This window comes from Sus scrofa, chromosome 5, assembly GCF_054392235.1.
Source record: "Sus scrofa isolate SSC_HxYL_T2T_F1_AM1 chromosome 5, Sscrofa_HxYL_maternal_Yorkshire_Landrace_v2.0, whole genome shotgun sequence".
NCBI classification, from domain to species: Eukaryota; Metazoa; Chordata; class Mammalia; order Artiodactyla; family Suidae; genus Sus; species Sus scrofa.
The window spans coordinates 77163813-77184635 of NC_139387.1; the positions used below are offsets into that span (position 1 = coordinate 77163813).

The 20823-nt window shown below is 45.2% G+C and overlaps 1 protein-coding gene across 1 annotated transcript in view; it reads left to right on the forward strand.

Moving 5' to 3' along the window:
- Positions 1-9258: 9258 nt before the first annotated feature.
- The window catches only part of USP18 (ubiquitin specific peptidase 18), a gene marked incomplete at its 5' end in the record, with an annotated part of 44755 nt that continues 33190 nt past the window's right edge, over positions 9259-20823 (forward strand). Inside the window, 1 exon segment of the mRNA NM_213826.1 lies at positions 9259-9312.

Consider the following 20823-nt stretch of genomic DNA (forward strand, 5'->3'; position numbering starts at 1 on the left):
CACATTCCCCACCCAGCCTGGGTCCTGACACCAGGGCCCGGGCTGACGGGGTTGAACTGGATGCTGAGCTCCGACTGGACTTCCTGTGGGTGAGGGCGGTTCTATGTCACCAAGGGAAATGAGGGTCATAGTCTCTGGGTACAGCTGTCACATCCGTGAGAAGGCCTAAATGGGACCGAAAATTCTAGCCGAGGCTGGGCCCACACCGAGCATAGCCTGCGGGCTGGGGAACAGAAGGGAGAAATCTGGGCGTTGGGAAGATTCTGGGAAGGGAGTGGCGCTGTTTGGAGAGCCAGAGTTAGAAGCAAGGGCCAGGTCCTGCCCTTGTAAAGACACAAACAAATGAGATCACTCCAGAGTGATCAGCGCTGTGACGTGAGAAAGCAGCTAGGAGAGAAGTGATCGGGGGAGTCAGAAAAAGCCTCACGGAGACCTGGGTGCAGCTTGGCACCGCCCTGTGAAGTTCTGGAGTCAGAGGACCCCGGGGCAGGTGTGGAACCAGCTTGAGCGTGTGAAGAGCAGGAGGGGGGCCTGTGTATCTGGAGGGTGGAGGGTGGGGTGAGGCCAAGAGCCAAGCGGGGTCCAGGCACATTTAGGCTAATCCTAAAGAGCATGGCGAGGATTTAGGTTTTTTCCTAAGTGAAACAAGTCTTTCTGCTTGGAATTTGGAAGGGTTTTTTTAAGCCTTTTCGGGCCACACCTGTAGCATATGGAATCCCGTTCCCAGGCTACAGAGTTACAGCTGCCAGCCTATGCCATAGCCATAGCAACGCAAGATCTGAACTGCATCTGTGAACTACACCACAGCTCATGGCAATGCCAGATCCTTAACCCACTGAGCGAGGCCAGGGATAGAACCTGCATCCTCATGGATACTAGAAGGATTTGTGTCTGCTGCGCCACAATGGGAACTTCCTGGAATTTGGAAGGTTTTAAGCAGAATATCCACTATGCTTTATATACATACATACCTTATCTCTAACCTCCTCAACAATCTCCAAATGGATATTCTCATTTTACAGAGGAAGAAATAGAGGTTTAGGGAGTTTATGGGTTGCAGATGCAAGAGATGGAGCTCTGAGAACGGGGACCACCATCTGTTCTCATGGCTGCCCCTTGGTATTTGTGACTGGTTCCAACTGTTCCCTCATAAAATAATGGATGGGGAGAGAGAAAGTCTACTTATTATGAAGGAGAGGAGGAATAAAGGCATCTCTTCCCTAAAGTTGGCAGCTCCAGCAGGATTTGGGGAAAAATCAAAAGGTTGCTCTGATTAAATTGATAAGATACAGATGCTTGGACCCATATTAGGTCCCCATGCATTAAAGATGCAGCTTGTCAAAAGTGGACTTTCCTGGAGTTACCATTGTGGTGCAGCGGAAACAAAACTGACCAGGAACCATGAGGTTGTGGGTTTGATCCCTGCCCTTGCTCAGTGGGTTAAGGATCTGGTGTTGCTGTGAGCTGTGGTGTAGGTCACAGATGCGGCTCGGACAGTGCCAAGGCGTCCAGGCCTGGTGCCCACGTGACTGCCCTGAGGTCGCAGCCCTCACAGGGGCTTCAGGGACGGACTCAGCTATGTGGAAAATTCAGGTTAGGAGCTGTGGTCCATCTCAGGAAGGGGTGTGTTACCTCTGACAGAAGGGAGAGACCTACCCATGGATTTTTTTTTCACCTCAGTTTATTCTTTTTTTTTTTAAAATTTGTGTTATTTTTTTAAATTGTTATTTCTCCAACTTTTTTTTTTCTACTGTACAGCATGGTGACCCAGCTACACATACATGTACACATTCTGTTTTCGCACGTTATCATGCTCCATCATAAGTGACTAGACAGAGTTTCCAGTGCTACACAGCAGGATCTCATTGCCTCCCCATGGATTTTGGATAAGCCTCTAAGAACTTCCTGAGTGTGTGACTCTGACCTGATTAGGAAGAGAGTAATAGACTCCAACAAGGCTAGATTTAGGGTAAATCACCTACAGTGTCTTCCTTCCCTCTAGATTGATGTGAATTAGGTTAAAATCAACATGAATGGCAGAGTCACAGATGTGGCCTCTGAGAGGTATGGGTAAGGGGGCCGGGGCTGCAGGGGGCTTGCCACTAACCTCACTGTTCTGCATTTTTAAGAGTTTGAGGGATGATCTACTAGGGCCTTCGGTGTATTTCTCCTCAGTTTCTCCTCTTCCATTTTTCCTCATTTGGGGTCCCTGTCCAATCATAAGGTTGGGCTCCTCCGCAGGCTTTTATGGCTCTTCACGAAGCAGCAGCACTGGATTTTAGAAACTCTCCCTAGAAAGAGGGTGAATGGGAAAGTGGTGGTTCTCTGCTGTCCCCTAAGAAAAAGGCAGCTTCACAATTCTTTCTCCAGCACAGGATTGGCTAGAGCTGTCTTAAGACTGTAAAGTAAGTTTGGCAGATGCCAGAATTGGGTTTCAGCCTGTGGTGGGCTGCTTAAGCTCCCCTGGCTTTAGCCTGGATTATCCAGTTGCTTGAATTCTAAGGCCAGCTCTGAAGGACTTCCAAGTAATTCCTACTGATAAGTCATTTTTATGTTTTACTCTTTTACCCAAGCAATTAGGGGAGTCCATAGTAAATGTAATCTCTAGTGAAATCTGCAAGGACGTTCTCGTGTGCTCCTCACCCCAGTGTTTGCAGTCCAGGTCCTTCTCAACAAGAGGGACAGTCTTCCAGGCTTTGACACCAATCAGCTTCAGTTCCAAAAGGAACCTACCGAGGAAGAAGATAGATGTTTATTGTCTCCCAAGCCGCTCATTCTATCAGCAGTTTGATTGGCAGTTATCTTTTCCCTAACACAAACTTGCCACTAACCTCACTGTTCTGAGTTTTTAAGAGCCACTGGGTCACCCCATGGAATTGCCTTTCTTACAATGCAAACCCACTAAAGGGATCAAAAACTTCCCTTTTTAGTTCTGCATCCAAGCTGTCTACATTAAACAATCAGTGCAGTATTTAGCTTTCTGTTTTTAGTTCTTATGACAAATTTATGATGTGACCTGTTTTAGGGACGAAGGTGAGAAGAGTTGGGCAAAAGGGGAAGAAAACATCAATGCGGGCACTAGTTACACTTTGTAGTTTATTTCATCATTCCTTCTTGTGTGCACAGAATCCCCCAATCCGCATTTTTCCACATTTTTTCATGAATAGGCAGAATGGAGCTCCCTAGGTGACTCTCTTCTACATGCTGTATTTGGGGCCTAGACACAAAAGTCTAACACGTAAGGCTGTTACATGTTTGGCGCACGATTAATGAGACAGGACATTGTCTCTCCAAGCAGTGGGGGAAAATAAAAACACATGAAACCATCTTCCATATAAATGCCAATGCAAAAATCATTAGTAAAATATCAGCAAACAGGCCATATCACACTAAAAAAATATAGCGCAACCAAGAGGGATTTATTTCAGGAATTCAACTGTGGTGCAATAATAAGAACTTTGCCTCCCCCCCCCCTTTTTTTTTTGTCTTTTTGCTATTTCTTGGGCCGCTCCCGCGGCATAGGGAGGTTCCCAGGCTAGGGGTTGAAATTGGAGCTGTAGCCACCGGCCTACACCAGAGCCACAGCAACGCTGGATCGTTAACCCACTGAGCAAGGGCAGGGACCGAACCTGCAACCTCATGGTTCCTAGTCAGATTCTTTAACCACTGCGCCACAATGGGAACTCCTCTTCCCCCTTTTTTAAAAATTAAGGAGGAGTTCCTATTGTGGCTCAGCAAGTTAAGGACCCAGTGTTGTTTCTGTGAGGATGAGGGTTTGATCCCCGGCCTTGAGCAGCGGGTTAAAGGATCTGGCGTTGCTGTGAGCTGTGGTGTAGGTTACAGACACAGCTTGGATCTGGTGTTGCCGTGGCTGTGGCATAGGCCTGCAGCTAGCTGCAGCTCCAGTTTACCCCTTGGCTCAGGAATTTCCAGACGCTGCAGGTGTGGCCATGAAAAGAAAAGAATTAAATATATAAAAAATTAAGGAAATTTATACTGCAGCACGATAGAAATGTAGGCATCAATGTATATATAATTTTATATATTACATCTTAATAATACTGTGTGCATGTCAAGACATTGCTAAGTGTATCAACCAATATTTTGAAATCAAAACAAAAAGCATTCTGGGTATTTAAGGCAAGAAAAAAATGCATTTGAAAGAAACAGTAGCTTCCTCAACCACTGGAGAAAAAAGATCAAGAAATGCCTCCCCTACTGCTCAGACTTACTGCTGTGATTCAATGAGTCAAGAAAGTACAGAAACCAGGAGTTCCTGTCGTGGCTGTGTTTAATGAACCGGACTAGGAACCATGAGGTTGCGGGTTCGATCCCTGTCCTTGCTCAGTGGGTTAAGGATCCAGTGTTGCCATGAGCTGTGGTGTAGGTCACCGATTTGGCTTGGATCTCACGTTGCTGTGGCTCTGGTGAGGCCAGTGTCTACAGCTCTGATGAGACCCCTAGCCTGGGAACCTCCATATGCCACAGGTGCGGCCCTAGAAAAGACAAACAAACAAACAAAACGAGAAAAAAAGAAAGTACAGAAACCATAGATGACCCTCAGGATAGTAGCTGGTATTTCATGTAACTTCATGTATTCCAAAAGCCATATATTATCCCATTGGTGTTATCCAGTAATCCAATGATGTGGTTTTTTGTCTCTCTTTAATAAGGGCTGATGAATCTTGAGTGAAAGCCTGTCATTAGAATGGTGTATCTTGAAATCCTTCTAGCAAGAGACTGTGAAAAAGTTTCCAATCCCTGTGATAAATGGAAGAAAATATAAAGTATAGAATAATATAGGATTGCTCCCAGAAAACCTGGTACTGTAAGTTTTAATTAGACGGCGTGTTCCTATTTTTTTTCCAGACCAACACCTCTGTTCAGATATGTGGGTCTGATTTAAAGTCCTGATTTTAGGCAGAAGTTTTTGCTGCATTATAATATAAAAATGTATAAGAACATATGTAATTTCCACCCAGCAGAAACTTTAATTCTACCTCTGGCGAATTAACTAGTATATTATAAAGAAAATGAATATATAAATAAATAGTAAATTGCATGGTTGAATTGATACGGAAATCCATCAGTCTTAAAGCTAGCATCCTAATGGGGAAATACCAGGGGCATTCCACTAAGATCAGGCACTTGTGAAGAAGGCTCAGTATCTCCATGGCTATTTAAATTGTAAGCAAAGTGGGAGTTCCCACTGTGGTGCAGCGGAAACGAATCTGACTAGTATCCATGAGGATGTAGGTTCAATCGATGGCCCCACTCAGTGGGTTAAGGATCTGGCATTGCCGTGAGCTGTGGTGTAGGTCGCAGACGCGGCTCAGATCCCGAGTTGCTGTGGCTCTGGCGTAGGCCGGTGGCTACAGCTCCAATTAGACCCCTGGCCTGGGAACCTCCATATGCCGTGGGAGCGGCCCTAAAAAGACAAAAGACAAAAACAAACAAACAAAAAATGTAATAAAAGTGTTCGCTAGTGGAATTAGATCAGGGGAAATAATTAGAATAGTTGGAAGTGAAGACGTAAAACTGTCTCTATAGATACATTTGGAAAATCCTATGCAAGGAGACTAACTCAAGGTATCAGTAAGGGAGGGGGACATCAAGTTAACATCCAAGAATTAACAGCTTGCATTTTACTAATGCAATAGCCAGTTAGGATAGAGTGGAGGAGGAAACCTCTATTTACAATAGCAACAAAAAGAGAAATTCTTAGAAATGACAACAAACTATTTAGAAGGTTTTCTGAGAAAAACTTAAAACTCAAAGACGCAAAAGTGGACTTGAGAAAAGGCAAACTCATTCCTTATTATTGGATCATATTTCTCGACAAAACGGACATCTGACTCTCCCTAACTGCTAAATGTAAGGCAACCCAATAAAAATGCGCATTAAAACCAAATCCTTTATTGTGAAATCATTATAGCTTCTAAGGAGTTGCAAAATTAGTTCGGAGAGACTGAGTGTACCCCTAACCCAGTTTCCTCTACTGACAGCAGTTTATGTACCCTCACAACCAGGAACATGATGTTGGCACCATGTGTGTGTATCTCCATGCCATTTCATAATGTGCAGATTTGTGTAATCACACACTAATCAAGACAAGAAACTGTTTCATCATGGAAAATATCCCTCTCCTCCTCTCCTAAGCACCCTTAACCACTGGCAACCACTAATCTCTTGTTCATCTCTATAATTTTGTCACTTTGAAAGTATAACGTAAATAGACTTATATAGTGTGTAGGTTCCCCTCTGCTCCTAGTTTCTCAAGAGTTTTAAATCATGAGTAGGAGCTGAGTTGTGTGAAATGCTTCTCCATTAGTTGATATGATCACATGATTTTCTTCTTTAGCCTTCTAATATGGTGGATTTTATTGATTTTTGAATATTGAACCAGCTTTGTGTTCTTGGAATAAAATCTTACTTGGTCAAGGTGTAGAATTCTTTGCTAACATATGTATTTAAATTTTTTTTTTGGTCTTTTTGCCTTTTCTAGGACCGCTCCCGTGGCATATGGAGGTTCCCAGGCCAGGGGTCTAATTGGAGCTGTAGCCACTGGCCTACGCCAGAGCCACAGCAACTCGGGATCCGAGCCGCGTCTGCGACCTACCCCACAGCTCACAGCAATGCCAGATCCTTAACCCACTGAGTGGGGCCAGCGATTGAACCTAAATCCTCATGGATACTAGTCAGATTCATTTCTGCTGAACCATGACAGCAACTCCGGGAATTTTCAAGTGAGGAGGTCAGGTATGGCTTCTTGCAATTAAATTTAAAAAAAAAAGGAAAAAGAGAAAGAAATCCAGTTGATGAGGGTTTCAGTGAAACTAAACTAAAAATATCCCAAATAGGCAGGTATACTTTGCAAGTTTCAGAAAATGCTTCTCAGGGCCCAAACTGTTTTGAGACAGGTATTATGTAGTTTCAATTTAAACTTTCTCTTGCATGGTTTTGAGAACTCTTTCAGCCAATGCTTTCCAAGAGCACACTCTTGTTGGTCTTCAGAAGAAAACTACTCACTCATATAATTTTTTTACATTAAAAATTTTTGAGGAGTTCTTAGGTTGGCACAATGGGATCAGCAGTGTCTCTGGAGTGCCAGGACACAGTTTTGATCCCCACATGGCACAGTGGGTTAAGGATCTGGTGTTGTAGCAGCTGTGGAGGGGTAGGTTGCAACTATGGTTCAGATCTGATCCCTGGGCTGGTAGCTCCATATGCCACAGGGTGTCCCTACTAAGGGGCAAACGATCTTGCCCAGGCCTCATAACAATTTTTACGGATCCTTGAATTATGTAGCCCAGCCTCCAGCCTCCAGCCTGACCCTGGTCCAGTCTACCCTGGGCAGCAATGCCAATTCCTTTGCTCAACTGCCTTACCAAGGTTCAAATAGAATGAACTAATTGACTACAAGTAGCATTAGTTAAGAATCACTGAAGGCAAATACAGCTGTTTTCTGGAATTCTACTGACTTGAAGTGTTTAGCAAATTATACTGAATTTACAACACCCTCTCCTCACGCCCTCACCAGGGGCAGAGGTTCTGTTTACCGACCTGTGATGTCGGTTGTACCGATTGCTCTGCTCTCCGCCGTGTATCTGAGAAAGCACTGTGTTCCATGCACTCAAGCCCAGGCCAGAGAGGAAGTGTGGGCAGTGCACTCTCTTGCTCTCTATGCAGGAAAGAAGGGAAGGGAAGACTTAGCTTGCGTGAAGAGTAAATATCAACCTTCCTGAACACTGACGGGTATGTGCTGCACGGATACTCGTGTTTGTGTTCATGTCCCTAACACACACCCATGTGTGTTATGACGCATGTATCTTCACGCCAGGCCAGGGTGAACAGATCACCTCATTGCAGACCCATTGCAGCCTCAGAGAGGCCCTGGCAGCTTTGGGGTTGTTTGGAGCCTTTCACCCTCACATTTGGCCAGCCAATGGCTTTCCAAAAGGCTGAGCACTTGAGGCAATTCCATTCTGTTCCCCTACAATTCTACCACTGCCCAGCAGGGAACTTTCTGCCCCTACCCACATGGGTCTACATATGTGAGACGCCCCTCCCACATGAGGCTACACGTGTCAAGTGCATTCTAAAGAGGTAACGAGCGTTTCATGCGTGCAAGTGTCCATCTGTCCTTTAACCTTATCTACACCCCCACCTGGTGAGCCCCTAGTTTCACGATCTGCTTGAAGGGGTGAAATTAAAGTCACACTGGTGGCAGTGGGACTTCAGATCAAAGATTAAGACTCCTCTGGAGGAAGTTTCCGTCGTGGCTCAGTGGTTAACCAATCCGACTAGGAACCATGAGGTTGCGGGTTGGATCCCTGGCCTTGCTCAGTGGGTTAAGGATCCCGCATTGCCGTGAGCTGTAGTGTAGGTCGCAGGCAAGGCTCGGATCCCGCGTTGCTGTGGCTCTGGTGAAGGCTGGCGGCTGCAGCTCCAATTGGACCCCTAGTCTGGGAACCTCCATATGCCGCAGGAGCGGCTCTAGAAAAGGCAAAAAGACAAAAGACAAAAAAAACCAAAACCAAAAACTACTCCTCTGGAATCCTGGCTCCAACACTTCCAGGTCACTTAACCTCTTTGAAATGTAATATAAGTGAGATAAAAATAAGGCCTATGTCAAGGGCTGTCATATAGATTGAATTAGGTTTAGAGCTTAGTAGCGAGCCAGGCCTATATCAGGAATCCAGTGTATGTTGTTCTAACCAGGAAGAGCTACTTCAGTTTCTTTTCCCCATCTGTACTGCTTCACGCGCGAGTCCTCCCCTCCGAGCAGAACGATAGGATAACGGATATGTACCCATGGGCCTTACGTCATCGAATCTACAAGCCATCGATTTTGACACCCAATTAAAGAAATACTACAGAGTCAAAAAACAAACAAAAATGCTGCCACGTGTAATACAAAACACCAGCTGTAAGGCGCCTCCTAATATCTACGGGGATCTTAAAATGTCAAAAGCAGCGCGTATTCTAGGGACCGCCAGCAAACTGCTAGTGCTGGAAGCAGCGCACGCATTTAAAAGCGAAACCGGCAGCGGCCGCACGGGATCCGCGCGCTTAGGGCGGGAACCGAAGCACCTGCTGCGCCGCCTCCGCTGAGTTTCGCTTTCGGTTTGGCGGGAAACGAAAGCTGGGCGGTAGGGGAGGGCGAGGCGGGGCAGGGGCGGGGACAGAGGCGGGGCGTAGGCGGGGACAGAGGTGCTGGCGCCAGGCGCTCTGCGGGCAGGGCCAGAGGCGCGGGGACCGAGGCGAGGACGGAGGCATACGGCGCGCAGGAGCATAGGCGTGGGGCCCGAGGTGAGGACAGAGGCGCTGGAGCCGAGGTGGGGACACAGGCGCGGGGACAGAGACTTGGGTTTAGAAGCGGCTCCGCGTTCCGCGCTCCCCTCCCGCTGCGCCCGCTTCGCCTGCGCCGCCACCGCTTTGAGGACCCGACGCCGCGGTTGCTAAGTTTCCCCCGAACCCACCTTAGCAGCCCCGGTCTAAGGCTTTGAGGCGCTTGAGGCAAGTTTGGTGCTAATTTTGGAAGTTTTCTTTCCAGGGAAGATAGAACGGAGCTCTGCTCAGATGCCACCTGGATAATTAATTAAGCCATTTGTTTGGGCTCTGCAGATTTTAATAATGGTCTGTATTCATTACATGCCTATATTGGATCAGTGAATTTTTCCTACGATGATGTATTTATTTGGGCGTTTTGCACGACGTTGCTTTTAATTTAAAAAGAAATTGCAAACGTGTTGGAAGCTTTTTTAAGGAAAAAATCCAAAAAATGCAGACAAATATGTGAGGTAGAAAAAAGTTTCTTTTAATCGCCAACTCAGTGTCGTTTTTGTATGTACCTTACCAGAAATTTTCATAGGCATAAGTTTTAAAAATCGTTTTGTAATTTGCATTTTTCTCCACCTAACGGTAGATGGCCATAAAATACCGTGATATTTTCAAGATGTTTAGTATGTCAACGTCATTTAAAAAAGTAGACATGATGTGACAACCACTTCTCACAAGGTATATAGATACATAGATATGTCAACGTCATTTTAAAAAATTGGTACATGATGTGAGAACCACATCATTTAAACAATTCATGGACATTTAGGTTTTTTCCAGTGTTTACTGGTATGGATGATGCAACAGTGAGTACCATTTATAGTCACAATTGTGTTGATATACAAGTGTATTTGTGGAGAATTCTTAGAAGTGGAATGGCTGGATTGGTGGGCATACAAATTGAGAAATTTGAAAAGATTTTGTTAAATCGTGGAAGTCAGAGTACTTTAGGCTTAATCCCCTTCCTACCACCTCCCCTTATTTTTCCTGGAAGAAAGCTAAATTTAGTCCTTTAAAACTAAAACTCCATTCCTTTTTTTTTTTTTTTTTTGGCTTTTCTGTACCCGCGGCATATGGAGGTTCCCAGGCTAGGGGTCCAATAGGAGCTGTAGCTGCCGGTCTACACCATAGCCACAGCCACAGCCACTCGGGATCCGAGCCGCCTCTGTGACCTACAACCACAGCTCACGGCAACGCCAGATCCTTAACCCACTGAGTGAGGCCAGGGATCAAACCCTCATCCTCATGATTCCTAGTCGGATTTGTTAACCACTGAGCCAGGACGGGAACTCCCTAAAACTCCATTCTATGACCCCTGAAAATCTGGGTTCCAAGTGTTTTGAAGACTAAAGCAGAGCCTTTAACTTCATACTTGACAGTGTTGACGTAGTTAAACTTTAAAGTTGTTTTGGGCAAATTTTTTTTTTTTTTTTTTTGTCTTTTTGCTATTTCTTGGGCTGCTCCCACAGCATATGGAGGTTCCCAGGCTAGGGGTCGAATCGGAGCTGTAGCCACCGGCCTACGCCAGAGCCACAGCAATGTGGGATCCGAGCCGCGTCTGCAACCTACACCACAGCTCATGCCAATGCCGGTTCCTTAACCCACTGAGCAAGGCCAGGGACCGAACCTGCATCCTCATGGTTCCTAGTTGGATTCGTTAACCACTGTGCCACGATGGGAACTCCTGGGCAAATATTTAAAACATTTCTTTTTGGTGTTACATTGTGAGAGAGAGGCAGAGGGTTCGATGCCTAGGTGGTCTGGGAACCAGATGGCTCGTAGACTAACACAGGGGTAAAACTCCATCTTGATTTTTGGGTCACTATCAAAGAACCGAAAAAAAGGTTTTCTGTTTGTTTTTTCACTTTTAAAAATGTGTTGCACAGTTTGGGCGCTGTTACACAATGATGGGCTTGCAAAGGGGAAAAAGTTGGACATAGACACAGCCTGGGAGAAGGTCGGCTCTAATGTCTTCCAAGTGTACTCTTTCTTCTGGAAAGAATAGCTCGAGATCCCCTCTTCTTTGGGTTTCAACCGGTGTGGAATAGTCTGTGTGCCCAGCACACTGCCATTACCCAGGAGACATGCGACATGAAGAATGAGGTGTGAATCTATTGTCTTGGAGGGTTGGGTTTGGAAGACTGAGGCTTGTATCACATTCCAGGGGAGTTAACTTTGTTCCTCTTGGGGTCTTTAAGGACAGAGTGAGTTTTCCTTGCAGAGCATTTAGTGGTGAGGAAAGAGCCCAGTGGGAGACTGGGGCCAGCCCAGGTTTCCTGCATCATATTTTGAACTGTTTCTCCCAAGCCCCTGGTGTTTCTGTGGCCTTGATTATGGCAGGTCTAAGCCAGCTGTTTTCTATCAGTCACATTTCCCACTTACTTTAAGGGTAAAATTTTGGGGCAGGGTGGGAGCTAAGTTAGTTTAGTTCTTTGGAACTAATACTAAAAAAACAAAAACGGTAGACTTTATTTTTCCGAGCCATTTTGGGTTCACCGCAAAATTGAGTACAGGACCGAGGACAAGATGGCGGAGGAGTAGGGGGACACGCTCGCCCTCTCCCACAAACACAACAAAAAAAGCACATCTACAGAAGAAATGACTCGCACAGAACAACAACCAATCGCTGGCAGAGGAACCTAAACTCCAATAACGGCAAGAAGTTCGTGACATTATTGGGCAGAACGGGAGAAAAGAGGAGAGTGAGAGAAGGTGAATCCGAGCGGGACGGGCGCTCCTGAAAGGGAACTGCGGAGGAGAAAGGGATCCCGCACCCTGGAAAGTCTCCTACCGGGGGAAAGATCAAACGAACCGGAGGAATCTCCAGATGCAGAGAAGAGTGTAGCAGTAAGTCGGAGTACGGAAAAAAGATCAAGAACCCAACGGACCATCTGAACTACGGGCACAGTCACCAAAAATTGAGACGCCTGGGTGGGGGCTGGGCACCGAATCCTCGGCTCCAGAGGTTAGTCCCCGGGAAAGGGCAGGGGGACGCCTGGGTGGGGGCTGGGCACCGAGACCTCAGCTCTGAAGGTTGGTCCCCGAGAGGGGGCCGGGGGACGCCTGGGTTGGGGCTGGGCACCGAGACCTCGCCTCCGAAGGTTAGTCCCCAAGAAAGGGCCGGGGGACGCCTGGTGGGGGGGGCTGGGCACCGAGACCTCGGCTCCAGAGATTAGTCCCCGGGCTAGGGGGGCGGGGAAGAGCGGAAACTGCTTGGGAGGTCTCTAAACCATTTGACGGGGCAGAGACTGCCTGGGAGACTAGAAAACAAAGCTGTCGCAGAGGAAGGGAGCAATACTCTAGGGGCGGGGAAGTGGAAAGCCGCCGCAGAGGGAACCTGGGAGAAGAGCCTGGTCTGCGCCCGTGCTGGGGAGGGGAGAGAAGAAGGGGTGGGTCCCCATAGAATACCCCCCACGCCACAGCAAGCTTACAGGCCCGCTAGCTAGCAGAAAGCTGTGCTTCCCAGTGCATTCCCTCCCCCCACCCCCGCCACCCCCTATGCTCTCGCTGAACCTGGGACTGCCTGCCATCCAGGAGGGCTGGCCTCAACAATTGCCTGAAGCCTACCACCGCAGGGGCTCTCCCTGCACAGGCCTGCTTGCCCTTTGGAGGGGCTACACTTCCACAGAGCAGCACCAAACACCACCAGCCCCCTAGAAAAGGCCTGCAGCCCAGAAAAGCTAGAACAAGCCTAGCCAGGCCGTGAATAGATCGACCTAATTCTCCGACGGTTTTTCTGAGACGGGCTCCCCCGGGGAGGAGCCTCTTGAGTCTCCAAGGGCCTTGCTACACGCCCAAGACCCCAGGGGGTGCTAAGACCTAGTGGACCAGCTGCATAGGACTGCCAGCTCCAGGCAGGACCCCCTGCAGCCCAGAAAAGCTGCAACAAGCCTGGCCGAATTGGGAAAAGATCTCAGACGGTCTTTCTGAGTCGGGCTGTCCTGGGGAGGAGCCTCTTGAGTCTCCAAGGGCCCTGCTACCCGCCCAAGACCCCAAGGGGTGCTGAGACCTAGTGGACCAGCTGCATAGGACTGCCAGCTCCAGGCAGGACCCCCTGCAGCCCAGAAAAGCTGCAACAAGCCTGGCCGAATCGGGAAAAGATCTCAGACGGTCTTTCTGAGTCGGGCTGTCCTGGGGAGGAGCCTCTTGAGTCTCCAAGGGCCCTGCTACCCGCCCAAGACCCCAGGGGGTGCTGAGACCTAGTGGACCAGCTGCATAGGACTGCCAGCTCCAGGCAGGACCCCCTGCAGCCCAGAAAAAGCTGCAACAAGCCTGGCCGACTTGGGAAAAGATCTCAGACGGTCTTTCTGAGTCGGGCTGTCCTGGGGAGGAGCCTCTTGAGCCTCCAAGGGCCCTGCTACCCGCCCAAGACCCCAGGGGGTGCTGAGACCTAGTGGACCAGCTGCATAGGACTGCCAGCTCCAGGCAGGACCCCCTGCAGCCCAGAAAAGCTGCAACAAGCCTGGCCGACTTGGGAAAAGATCTCAGACGGTCTTTCTGAGTCGGCCTGCCCTGGGGAGGAGCCTCTTGAGCCTCCAAGGGCCCTGCTACCCGCCCAAGACCCCAAGGGGTGCTGAGACCTAGTGGACCAGCTGCATAGGACTGCCAGCTCCAGGCAGGACCCCCTGCAGCCCAGAAAAGCTGCAACAAGACTGGCCGACTTGGGAAAAGATCTCAGACGGTCTTTCTGAGTCGGGCTGTCCTGGGGAGGAGCCTCTTGAGCCTCCAAGGGCCCTGCTACCCGCCCAAGACCCCAGGGGGTGCTGAGACCTAGTGGACCAGCTGCATAGGACTGCCAGCTCCAGGCAGGACCCCCTGCAGCCCAGAAAAGCTGCAACAAGCCTGGCCGACTTGGGAAAAGATCTCAGACGGTCTTTCTGAGTCGGGCTGTTCTGGGGAGGAGCCTCTTGAGTCTCCAAAGGCCCTGCTACCCGCCCAAGACCCCAAGGGGTGCTGAGACCTAGTGGACCAGCTGCATAGGACTGCCAGCTCCAGGCAGGACCCCCTGCAGCCCAGAAAAGCTACAACAAGCCTGGCGGAATCGGGAAAAGATCTCAGACGGTCTTTCTGAGTCGGGCTGCCCTGGGGAGGAACCTCTTGAGTCTCCAAGGGCCCTGCTACCCGCCCAAGACCCCAGGGGGTGCTGAGAACCAAGTGAAATCTGCTACCATCGTGGGGTGGACCTCCCAGTCCTGTCTGCCCTCAGGAAGTCCTCCTTTGCTTCAAAGAAACACTGTTAGTCCCATCAACACTTCAGAAAAGCCACACTGCCTCAAAAAAAGATTGACCAACAACGACAGCCCTCAGGAAATATTCCAGGGCAGTGACAAGGCAAACACTACCCGATAACGGAGAGTACAACTCCCTCAGGAGAAAGAAGACAACAAGCAAGATGAAGAAGCTGAGAAACCACCCCCAGTCAAACCAACAGGAGAACTCACCTAAAACAGTCAACAATGAAACTGATCTCTGCAGTCTGACAGACCTGGAGTTCAAAAGAGAAATAGTGAAAATACTGAAGGAATTAAGAGAAGATATGAACAGCAATGCAGATACCCTCAGAAAGGAGCTAGAAAATATAAGGAGGAGCCAAGAAAAACTAGAACATTCATTTGCAGAGATGCAAACTGAACTAGGGGCAGTAAAAACCAGAATGAATAATGCAGAAGAACGAATCAGTGATATGGAAGATAGAATAATGGAAATCACTCAATCTGGTCAACAGACAGAAAACCGAATCAAAAAACTGGAAAGCAATATAAGAGACCTATGGGATAATATAAAACGGGCCAATCTACGCATAATAGGAATTCCAGAAGGAGTAGAAAAAGATAAAGGAATGGAAAATATATTTGAAGAAATTATCGCTGGAAACTTCCCAAATCTAAAGGATACTGGATTCAAGATACAAGAAGCACAGAGGGCCCCAAACAAACTGAACCCAAACAGACCCACACCAAGACACATCATAATAAAAATGGCAAAAGTTAGTGATAAAGAGAGGATCCTAAAGGCAGCAAGAGAAAAACAGAATGTTACCTACAAGGGAACCCCCATAAGAATATCAGCTGATTTCTCTACAGAAACACTACAGGCCAGGAGGGAATGGCAAGAGATATTTAAAGTGCTCAAAGGAAAAAATATGCAACCTAGAATACTTTATCCAGCAAGAATATCATTTAAAATAGAAGGGGAAATAAAAATTTTTCCCAACAAACAAAAACTTAAAGAATACAGCAACACAAAACCCAGGTTAAAGGAAATATTGAAAGGGCTTCTCTAAACCAAAAAGAAAGGAAGGAAAGGGAAGAAAAAAGAAAAGAAAAAAAAAAAAAGAAGAAGAAGAAGAAGAGGAAGAACTAGGACTGAGGAAGATACAATCAGAGAGCAGTCACTCAAATAAGCCAGCATACAGATTTAATCATGAACATGCTTCAAACAAAATAAAATTAAAAAGAAAAAAATAAAAGAGTCATCAAAACCATAAAATGTGGGCAAGGGATGTTAGGAGGTAAATAATCCTTTTTGTTTGTATGTATGTCTCTCTTCTTAATTTTAATATAATAATGAAGTGTTTGAACTTACAGGACCATCAGGCTAAAACACACAATTATGGGAAGGGGTTAGCATACTTAAAAAACAGGGCAACCACAAGCCAAAACCAAATATTGCATTTGCAAAAAATGAAAAAAAAAAATACACTCAAGCAGATAATAACAGGAGACCATCCAACCAAAAAAAAAAAAAAAAAAAGAAGAAGAATGGAGAACCATAGAATCAACTGGAACACGAGGATCAAATGGCAATAAATAATCATCTATCAATTATCACCTTAAATGTCAATGGACTGAATGCCCCAATCAAAAGACACAGAATGGCTGAGTGGATAAAACGGCAAAAACCTTCAATATGCTGCCTACAAGAAACTCACCTTAGGACAAAAGATACATATAGATTGAAAGTGAAAGGCTGGGGAAAAGTATTTCATGCCAATAGACATGACAGAAAAGCAGGAGTTGCAACGCTCATATCAGACAAAATAGACTTTAAAACAAAAGACATAAAGAAAGACAAAGAAGGACACTATTTAATGATTAAGGGATCCATCCAAGGAGAGGATGTTACTATCATCAACATATATGCCCCAAACATAGGAGCACCCAGATACATACAACAAATATTAACAGACATAAAGGGAGATATTGATGAGAATACAATCATAGTAGGAGACCTAAATACCCCCCTCACATCAATGGACAGATCCTCTAGACAGAAAACCAATAAAGCAACAGAGATCCTAAAGGAAACAATAGAAAAGTTAGACTTAATTGATATCTTCAGGACACTACATCCAAAAAAATCAGAATACACATTCTTCTCAAATGCTCATGGAACATTCTCAAGAATCGACCACATATTGGGACATAAAGCGAATCTCAATAAATTTAGGAGCATAGAAATTATCTCAAGTATCTTCTCTGACCACAATGCCATGAAATTAGAAATCAACCATGGGAAAAGGAAAGAGAAAAAACCTACTCCATGGAGACTAAACAACATGCTACTAAAAAACCAATGGGTCAATGAGGAAATCAAGAAGGAAATTAAAAACTATCTTGAAACAAATGATAATGAAGACACAACCTCTCAAAATCTATGGGATGCTGCGAAAGCAGTGCTCAGAGGGAAATTTATAGCAATCCAGGCCTTTCTCAAAAAAGAAGAAAGATCCCAAATTGACAACTTAACCCTCCACCTAAATGAATTAGAAAAAGAAGAACAAAGAAGTCCTAAAGTCAGCAGAAGGAAGGAAATTGTAAAGATCAAAGAAGAAATCAATAAAATAGAGACTCAAAAAACAATAGAGAAAATTAATAAAACCAAGAGCTGGTTCTTTGAAAAGGTGAACAAAATTGATAAACCCCTGGCCAGACTCACTAAAAAGAGGAGAGAAAGAACCCAAATCACCAAAATTATAAATGAAAAAGGAGAAATCACAACGGATACAGCAGAAATTCAAAAAACCATAAGAGAATACTATGAACAACTATATGGCAATAAGTTTGACAATCTGGAAGAAATGGACAATTTTCTAGAATCTTACAGCCTGCCAAAACTGAATCAAGCAGAAACAGACCAACTGAACAGACCAATCACTAGAAATGAAATTGAAGAGGTCATAAAATCACTCCCTACAAATAAAAGCCCAGGACCAGATGGCTTCACAGGTGAATTCTATCAAACATATAAAGAGGAATTGGTGCCCATCCTCCTTAAACTCTTTCAAAAGGTTGAAGAAGAAGGAATACTCCCAAAGACATTCTATGAGGCCACCATCACCCTCATTCCAAAACCAGGCAGAGATACCACCAAAAAAGAAAACTATCGCCCAATATCATTGATGAATATAGATGCAAAACTTCTCAACAAAATCTTAGCCAACCGAATCCAACAACATATCAAAAAAATTATACACCATGACCAGGTTGGGTTCATCCCAGGTTCACAAGGATGGTTCAACATACGCAAATCAATCAACATCATACACCACATTAACAAGAAAAAAGTCAAAAATCATATGATCATCTCAATAGATGCAGAAAAAGCATTTGACAAAGTTCAACATCCATTCATGATCAAGACCCTCGCCAAAGTGGGTATAGAGGGAACATTCCTGAATATAATCAAAGCCATTTATGATAAACCCACAGCAAATATAATCCTCAATGGGGAAAAACTGAAAGCCTTCTCACTCAAATCTGGAACAAGACAGGGATGCCCACTCTCACCACTGCTCTTCAACATAGTTTTGGAAGTCTTAGCCACAGCAATTAGACAAACAAAAGAAATCAAAGGCATCCATATAGGAAGAGAAGAGATCAAACTGTCACTGTATGCAGATGACATGATTCTATACCTAGAAAACCCTAAGGACTCAACCCCAAAACTCCTTGAACTGATTAATAAATTCAGCAAAGTGGCAGGATATAAGATTAACATTCAGAAGTCAGTTGCATTTCTGTATACCAGCAATGAAGCATTAGAAAAGGAATACAAAAATACGATACCTTTTAAAATTGTACCTCACAAAATCAAATACCTCGGAATACACCTAACCAAAGAGGTAAAGGACCTATATGCCGAGAACTATAAAACCTTAATCAAAGAAATCAAAGAAGATGTAAAAAAATGGAAAGATATTCCATGTTCCTGGATTGGAAAAATCAATATTGTGAAAATGGCCATCCTACCCAAAGCAATCTACAGATTCAATGCAATCCCTATCAAATTACCCATGACATTTTTCACAGAACTAGAACAAACAATCCAAACATTTATATGGAACAACAAAAGACCCAGAATCGCCAAAGCAATCCTGAGAAACAAAAACCAAGCAGGAGGCATAACTCTCCCAGACTTCAAGAAATACTACAAAGCCACAGTCATCAAAACAGTGTGGTACTGGTATCAAAACAGACAGACAGACCAATGGAACAGAATAGAGAATCTGGAAATTAACCCTGACACCTATGGTCAATTAATCTTTGACAAGGGAGGCAAGAACATCAAATGGGAAAAGGAAAGTCTATTCAGCAAGCATTGCTGGGAAACCTGGACAGCTGCATGCAAAGCAATGAAACTAGAACACACCCTCACACCATGCACAAAAATAAACTCCAAATGGCTGAAAGACTTAAATATACGACAGGACACCATCAAACTCCTAGAAGAAAACATAGGCAAAACACTCTCTGACATCAACATCATGAATATTTTCTCAGGTCAGTCTCCCAAAGCAATAGAAACTAGAGCAAAAATAAACCCATGGGACCTCATCAAACTGAAAAGCTTTTGCACAGCAAAGGAAACCCAAAAGAAAACAAAAAGACAACTTACAGAATGGGAGAAAATAGTTTCAAATGATGCAACTGACAAGGGCTTAATCTCTAGAATATACAAGCAACTTATACAACTCAACAGCAAAAAAACCAATCAATCAATGGAAAAATGGGCAAAAGACCTGAATAGACATTTCTCCAAGGAAGATATACAGATGGCCAACAAACACATGAAAAAATGCTCAACATCGCTGATTATAAGAGAAATGCAAATCAAAACTACCATGAGATACCACCTCACACCAGTCAGAATGGCCATCATTCATAAATCCACAAATAACAAGTGCTGGAGGGGCTGTGGAGAAAAGGGAACCCTCCTGCACTGCTGGTGGGAATGTAAACTGGTACAGCCACTATGGAGAACAGTTTGGAGATACCTTAGAAATCTATACATAGAACTTCCATATGACCCTGCAATCCCACTCTTGGGCATCTATCCGGACAAAGCTCTACTTAAAAGAGACACATGCACCCGCATGTTCATTGCAGCACTATTCACAATAGCCAGGACATGGAAACAATCCAAATGTCCATCGACAGAGGATTGGATTCGGAAGATGTGGTATATATACACGATGGAATACTACTCAGCCATAAAAAAGGATGACATCATGCCATTTGCAGCAACATGGATGGAACTAGAGAATCTCATACTGAGTGAAATGAGCCAGAAAGACAAAGACAAATACCATATGACATCACTTATAACTGGAATCTAATATCCAGCACAAATGAACATCTCCTCAGAAAAGAAAATCAATCATGGACTTGGAGAAGAGACTTGTGGTTGCCTGATGGGAGGGGGAGGGAGTGGGAGGGATTGGGAGCTTGGGCTTATCAGTCACAACGTAGAATAGATTTACAAGGAGATCCCGCTGAATAGCATTGAGAACTATGTCTAGATACTCATGTTGCAACAGAAGAAATGGTGGGGGAAAAACTGTAATTGTAATGTATACATGTAAGGATAACCTGACCCCCTTGCTGTACAGTGGGAAAATAAAATTAAAAAAAAAAAAAAAAAAAAAAAAAAAAAAATTGAGTACAAAGAGTTCCCGTATCCCCCTTCCCCTACCCCCACAGCCTCCTCCACTCTCAGCAGTTACAGTTTGTTGCAGTTGATGAACCAATATCATTATCATCCAAAGTCTTCACTTTATGTTCTGTCACTCTTTTGTGCATTCCCTGAGAGTTGACAATTGTATAGTAACATGTATCCACCACTGTAGTATCAGACAGAATAGTTCACTGCCCTAGGAATCCTGTGTTGGAGCCCATTTGTTGAGTCACCAGTTGAGTCTGACAATTGCATTTCCTTGGGGTATATCCGTTCTCTTTTCTCGGTCACCACCTGCTTAGCTCTCTGCCTTTCCTCATCCTTCTCAGATCTCTAAGTTTCACTTTCCTTCCTTTTTGGCTCCACTCACCTGTTTCTCCTCTGTGATCTGCTCTGAAGGTTTTGCAGCTTTTTTCTGTTGCCTTTTCCTCGCAGCTGCCTGAATGAAACCTCCACCGAGTTTTACCGTCATATTTTCCAGGTCGTGGCAGAGTGCAGAACACTGTCTCTAGAAAACACAGGTGG